This window comes from Mauremys reevesii, linkage group 12 (assembly GCF_016161935.1).
Source record: "Mauremys reevesii isolate NIE-2019 linkage group 12, ASM1616193v1, whole genome shotgun sequence".
In the NCBI taxonomy this organism is placed as follows: Eukaryota; Metazoa; Chordata; order Testudines; family Geoemydidae; genus Mauremys; species Mauremys reevesii.
Window position 1 is genome coordinate 48,706,041 of NC_052634.1, and position 6,836 is coordinate 48,712,876.

A 6,836-nucleotide genomic window follows, 5' to 3' on the forward strand; every position below is an offset into this window, starting at 1 on the left:
GATATTGGCTCGGCTCTTTCTTTCTGCTGCTGTTGTTAGTCCATGAAACATCAAGGGTGGAATGCAATGCTGAGTTCATGCACCAGCCCTCAGTGCCCCAGATAAATCCTGCCCCCTGCTATTGGAACGATGTGCTGGAGATTTGAATGGGAGAGGGACTGTCTCAATTGTCAGATTGGAGAATGAACAACTATCTAGAGCAATGTCATTCACACAAACACACTCTAATCCTGCTCCAACCGGAAGGGAAATGGGCAGGAATTCTCGCTGTTCAGCCAAGGACACACTTACACTGATGCACTGCCATGAGTGTGCTGGGGAAGCTGGTCTGAGCAAACAATTTGAAGTGACAATTCAGTGAGAACAGAATCATCATGTAGCAAAGCAGATGCATGTCAAGTAGTTGTGGCCGAGTGGTTAAGGCGATGGACTAGAAATCCATTGGGGTCTCCCTGCGCAGGTTCGAATCCTGCCAACTACGCAAGCACTGAGCTGTTGTCATTATTGTAGTCTTAGTACCTGAGCATCCACAGTGTGAGCCAGAGCTAGTTCCTTTCTGTCTACACTTAAAATGCTGCTGTGGCACTGCTATAGCACTTTGGAGTAGACAGTGACTGGAGGGATTTTCCCATCCCTGTAATAGCTACATGGACAGAACAATCTTCCTTTCCTTTAGCACTATCTAACCAGGGCTTAGGTCACCTTAACTCTATGGGTTTGTGGGGGGTGTCACACCCTGAGAGACGTCGCTCTGTCAGTTCAGTGCCCAGCGTACACCAGCCCTTAGATCCCTCTTGGTATTTCAATGCAGGCACTGACCTGTGAGAGGAAAACATCAGCTCACAAACACAAAGACTGAATTCCCCACATTTAATCTCGCTGCACTTTCCAGAAAGTTACAAAATTCAATTCATTCTTGCTAGGACAGAGAAAAAATAAGTGACACTAAGTTTTTGGCTTGGTTAAATAAAATTAAGTGTTTAATCAATATAGTAAAAATCTGTACTGATTCCTCTAACTAACACCATAGCGTGAAATAGGAACAGAGACAAATCTTGTCAGTGACGACTAATTTCGCAAATGATCTTCCCATTATTAATTTCCATGCTGCCCCCACTGGAGGTCTGGGCATCTCCAGTGTCATTGCTCCGCATTCACCTTCCCCTTAGAATTGTTCTCGGACATTCGACTTCCTCTGCAGCGTGGAGCACGGGGTCCCTTGCTGGAGGAGTCCCTGCACCTTGAGGGCTTTAAGCCACGATTTTTGGACTTCAGTAACTCAGACATAGGTTAGGGGTTTGTTACAAGAGTGGGTGGGTGAGATTCTGTGGCCTGCATTGTGCAAGAGGTCAGACTAGGTGATCATAATGGTCCCTTCTGACCTTAAGTCTATGAATCTATTCCCAAATTTGGAAAATTGTGCACTTCAGAATGTGAATAGTGACCGTGTGTCCTTCCTGCACCTGCTCTACATTGCTCCACAGCAGCTTCTCCACCTGCAGAGTCACTCCAGCACAGCAGTGCAGCCGCCCAGGGGTCAGCAGGGGCCCCTGGCAAGGACTGTGGTTGCAGCTAACAGCCTGGTGTGCCTGGCCGTGAGGCAGCTGTAAAAAAGCAACACCCCCCCCCAGAAGTACAAAGACTGAATTCCTCAACTATAACATCATGGCCCCCTGTAGAAAGCCACACGTGTCAGTTGCATGTTCACAGGGAGATGCAAAAATCAAGTGACACCAATTTTTAAGATGAGTAAATAAAGTTGAGGAGATAGTTATTAACCTCCCAAAAATATACTAAAGATCCCTCAACATAACACCTGAAGGTGAAATATGAACAGAGACAAACCTTGTCAGCAAAGGCTCATTTCCCAAACGATCCCCAAAATGTTACTAATTCCCACCCCTCCTCCACAGGAGCTCTGTGCAGTGTCACTGTTCTGCAGGCAGCTTCCCATTCAATGCTGTTGTGGGACATTCCCAGGCCTGGAAATGTACCAACGACAGAATTTGAAGAGCAAACCTGGCTCCCTGCACCAGGCGGGATTTGAGTGTTTTGTCCCTGTCACTTAGTCTGTGTCAATAGTACAGACGCCATGGGCAGGACTCCAGACTCTGCTTGAGGGATCCTGGCACAGGGGCTGTGGGGGAGAAAGGATTGTAGATTCTGACCTGTGCTCTGGAGAGGAGGTAGTAATTGAAGGAGGCATTTTTTATTAGCTGTCTCCTGAGGGTCCCCAGGGCTGGAATTCTACATTCCACAGGGCCAGATAAGGGGGTGATGCCACTTGGTTAATGAAAACCAGTGCTCCAGGTGAGGCTTGAACTCACAACCTCAGCATAGCTCCTCTCAGCACTGCCCTATAAGTACTGTCCGCTAACCAATTGCGCCACTGGAGTACCTGTTAACTTGGTTTCTCTGAGAGCCCTAGGTTGATACAGCCAAGGAGTGACCCCCAAAACATTCTCAGTGGGGCTGGGAGCAGGTAGCGACAAGTGTTGTACTCGGTGGGGTGGATCCTTCTTAAGGGTTCCAGGCCCCATTTGACCCTTTTGTTCTTCCCTGTGTAATAACAGAGCTGATTAAGACTCAATGGAGAGTCTTGCTGCAGACCAACAGGTCTGAAATCACTGATAACCAGCTCTAAGCATTAGTCCTGCTTTGGGACAGTGTCTCTCATGCAAGAAACTGCCCAGTCTGCGCTAGCAGGGAGGCTCCCTCACTAACAGCTGAAATCAGGGAGAGCTGTGTGACGTGCAGGGCCCCAGGGGGGCCTGAACAGGGGGGAACAACACCCCAGGTGCCCAGAGGAGGAGAGGTGTGTTGGGCTCCAGCCTGGGACTCTGCCTCCCTCCTGCCTAGCCCTGACTGTGAAGCCTGGCCCTGGCCCTCCTTCCTTTAAATGCCTTGTGGGCAAGAGGAAGAGTGTGACAGCTACAGGGACCAACGTTGTGGACATCAGGTGAAGCAGCAAGAAACGCAACCATCAGGTCACCCCGCAGGAATCTCTAGCCAGACTGTTAAGTTTTAGGACCCCAACCTATAGCCGCCAGCCCATTGAACCAGCCAGACCAAATACCTATCTCCAGTGGGCATCAGTCACCCAGCGTGAGGAAAAAACCTCACTCTAGTTGACCCTGAGAGAACGTAACCAAACACATTGAGCTCCAGTGCTTTGTAGCAAAGCAACGTATCGCCACGAGGTCCCACTGAGATTTGAACTCAGATTCCAGGATTCAAAGTCCTGAGTGCTGCCCATTACACCATGGGACCTGCTGCTGTTTCATTTTCTAGACCCCTGTGACTCTCAGCTGGCTGGTTTGCACTCTGCACTTATTGCTTCCCACCATCAGCTTCCTCTCGCGGGACTCTCTCTCCTCCTCCAGCGACTGTGGTCCTGCACTACCAGATCCGTGGGTCCTGCCCTGAGTCCCTGCATCCCCCTGCTTTGTCTCCATTCCCTGCAGGCTGCAAAAATGTCAGGGGAGTCTGCTCCTCCCTTCACTCAATGCTCCCGCTCATATCAGCCAACTGCAGCCTCATCTCCTGGAACTCGGGCAGCTGTCACTTGATCCGGTCGTACAGTCACACGCTGACTGGCTCCCCTGCCTGGATGCTCTTGTGGAAATCCCACAGGTGACACTGCAGGAATTGGCACCGTTGGTTTCTTTAATGTTGTGGTGTTTCCCCGGCCGCCGGAACAAAGCCGCCAACTCCTCCCTCACCGACTCCCACCAATCCCCCTGGTAACCACAGAACCCTCTGATGCTTTCCCATTCTGCCAACACAGCCAGGCCTCACCTCCCTGCCCCTTTATCTTGCAAGCTCTGGATGTTCAGCTTCCAATAGCCTCTGCCATGGGTCAGGGAATTGCCCACATTGAGCACATGGTGAGAGCTGAGTGATCCGAACTGTCCATTGGCTCCACCTTGCTCTGGGCTGTCGACGTGCTCTCCTTCACGGAAATCCAGTCAGTGTGACTCCTGGCCTGTCCCCACAGAAAGGTGTATCCCCTCTGCGGCTGGTGTGAGCTCGGGTCAGAGGAATAGGAGGTTACTGCTCACCCTCCACTGGTTCACTGTGCAGAAACACGTTCTCTAAGCCGACCTCGCTATAGACCTGCACCAGGTAGTGCTCATCATAGAAGAGTTTCCTCTGACAGTTGGGAAAACAGGACCAGCAGTCCTCAGGCCGGTGCAACAATTGAAATCCCCCCCGACACCAAACACCGTGCAGTCTAGAAGAAGGGAGCCAGTTCCTTCATAGAACTTTCCTTTCATGCCTTAATTGGGGACCATACACACTAATATAGCCGTAACCAGTGCCATGGAGCACAAAGCCCACCAGTAATGCCTTCCCTGGTCGGAGCTCCAGCCCCTTCTGTACTCACACCGCGAATGTGAAGAACAAGACTCCAGCCCCATCATTCTTCCCTGGCCTGGAGGACCAGAGAGATGGGCCCTTCCTCCAATCACCCTCTGCCCATCAAGCTACCCTAGAGTCGTTAATGTGCATTTCCTGAACACCCACCATGTCCAAGCCCAGCTGCTCCAAGACACTGAACATCAAGTGCCTCCTCCTGGGCCCCCAACTCCCTTCCACAGGGCCACTTTCACACATGCCCCTTCCCTGGTACTGCCCTCCCTCAGCTGCACAGAAGAGTTTTCATCCCCTATACCTGCCTGTCACTGCCCAGCACCCCCTCTAGCACTCTCTTCCTGCCATGTTAGGTCCACCAATAACTCACTTAGGAGAGACAGCTCCTGTCCCTCATTGTTAAATGTCAGGCCAGCCAATTAGGGGCAGAAGCCCACAATATCTTTTCCTACTGCAGAGCCCAAACTCAGGGACTCACCTTGGGTGCAGGGACCACTGTGCTCCCAGAAAACAAGCCACCGCTGTGCAAAGAGGGATGAAAGGGCCTGCCAAAGCCTTGGATTGAACCAGGGACCTTTAGATCTTCAGTCTAACGCTCGCCTAACTGAGCTACATTGGCAGCTGTGTGGCAGCATTTTGGCCTGTTGCTTCTCTGCCAGGGATGTTTTTGCAGCAGTTGCACACAAAAAGGACGTCATTGGGAGCGGCCCATGAAGACAAGACTCGCTTTTGCCTGCCTTGCTCAGCTTGACTTGCTGCCTCACCCTGTTCCTGCCCTAGTGCCCGGGTTGACCTGGTGGTGGAAGGGGACTAGGGGCCAGTGGTGCGGGGAGGAAGTTGAGCTGGACCCTGAGTTAGACTAGACCCTGTCGGCGAGAGTCTGGCCACCACTTGCCGCCCCACCCTGTTGTCCTGGCTTCCCCCACTGGGCGTCATTTCAGGAGGGAAATGGGGCTTCTGCCTCCCCTCCCCGATTTTCACACCGCAGAGGAGTGCGAACAGGAAAACGAACGGCTGCTCCACACCCCCACCGGAGGAAGCCGACGCCCTTAGCTGCTCCCCCTGCTCCCCCCCAGCTGTGCTACTGAGTGGAAGCGTCCTGTGCCCATCACACAGAGGTCGATTAATCAAAACCCTCTTCTGCCAGCACCGCGCCTCCTTCTTCTTACACTGGGCCTGCAAGCGAGGGGGCGGCTGGCACAGCGCCGAGAGTCTAACCTGTGAGGCAGGAGGCGGCTGACGCCCGCAGCCTGCTGGGGAGCTCCCAGAAGTTATTAAGGGACAGAGACTCCTCAATGCCCTTAGTAACAAGGGTTTGGGGGTCACCGAGGCCAGTAAGGGGGTCACTATGTCGGCCCTGTAACCCTGGGTGTCAGGTCACTGTGCAGCTTTGATCTAGAGCTCGGATCCCAACCAGCAGCCCACAGCCTCCCCCTGGGTCTGCCCCACCTGGTTACTCCTTACAGGCCGACCTTACCCCCCTTCCAGCCCCGGATTCACCCCCAATCATCCTACTGCCACTCAGAGCCACAGCCGTGGAGGTGCTGAAGGAGGGAGGGGTGACTCTAGGGTGGGGTTCTTCTCTAACGATGGCTGGCAGAAAGGTGGTGCTCAGCTCTGTCAGCCACCTGCCCAGGTGCCTCGCTGCCCGGGGATGCAGACGTTTCTGTAAGGCCATTAAATGGGTATTTGGCTTCTGAGTGAATGTGAGGAATGTGCAATCCTGAGAGGGAATTTCCATCCTTCTTTCCACTGCTCTTCAGGGCCCCAGTGGCCTAATGGATAAGGCATTGGCTTCCTAAGCCAGCAATTGTAGGTTCAAGTCCCATCTGGGGTGGAAAAACTCCTTCCTTCTTGTATATTGCAACAAAGCCTTGGTGTTATTTTCCCCAAGGAAGCTGGGAGACGTTTGAACCCAAAGTACTGGATCTTGGGAGCAATCCCCCAGAAACAGCATCTTCCACTTGACAAATCCTTTCTAGACCCATCAGTAGCAAACACTTAATACTAGTGTTTGTCTCAGAATGGAAGGAAGGGGAGTGTTTACTGTGACACCTCAGTGAGTGAAACAGACAGAAAGAACAAGGCTGTCCTGAAAGAGAATGGATCTGTCTGGAGACAAAGCAGAACCTGAGAATGAGCAACAGTGTGAAAAGAAGAACTTCAAATGTGTGTTTGGTGTTAGATAGGTTGGTCTGACAAATTTCAAGAAAATACCAATGCTCGTAGGCTGATGCGGACACTGGCTGCTTCTGATCTTTTACTGAGAATTCATTGAGAAATATTTTCCTTAACTATATTATGGAATATTGGGTGGGCTATGAAGGCACCATTCCTCCTGCTTTCGCCCTTCGAGACAACACGGCTACATGGCATGCGGCCAGTGCTCACCTTCCAGTCAACTGCTAGAGAAGACAACACAGACAGGGATGGCAGCAGGGCAGCCTGGAGCTCCGAGGAGA

The 6,836-nt window shown here is 52.0% G+C and overlaps 3 non-coding genes across 3 annotated transcripts; 1 reads left to right on the forward strand and 2 right to left on the reverse strand.

Moving 5' to 3' along the window:
- Positions 1 to 399: 399 nt before the first annotated feature.
- TRNAS-AGA lies at positions 400 to 481 on the forward strand. The gene has a single exon. It is a non-coding gene; the product is annotated as a tRNA-Ser (tRNA).
- Positions 482 to 2,302: 1,821 nt separating this feature from the next.
- On the reverse strand, positions 2,303 to 2,396 carry TRNAI-UAU. The gene is made up of 2 exons: positions 2,359 to 2,396; positions 2,303 to 2,338 (listed from the first exon to the last, which is right to left on the reverse strand). It is a non-coding gene; the product is annotated as a tRNA-Ile (tRNA).
- An 802-nt stretch (positions 2,397 to 3,198) lies between these two features.
- TRNAQ-UUG lies at positions 3,199 to 3,270 on the reverse strand. The gene has a single exon. It is a non-coding gene; the product is annotated as a tRNA-Gln (tRNA).
- Positions 3,271 to 6,836: the final 3,566 nt, after the last annotated feature.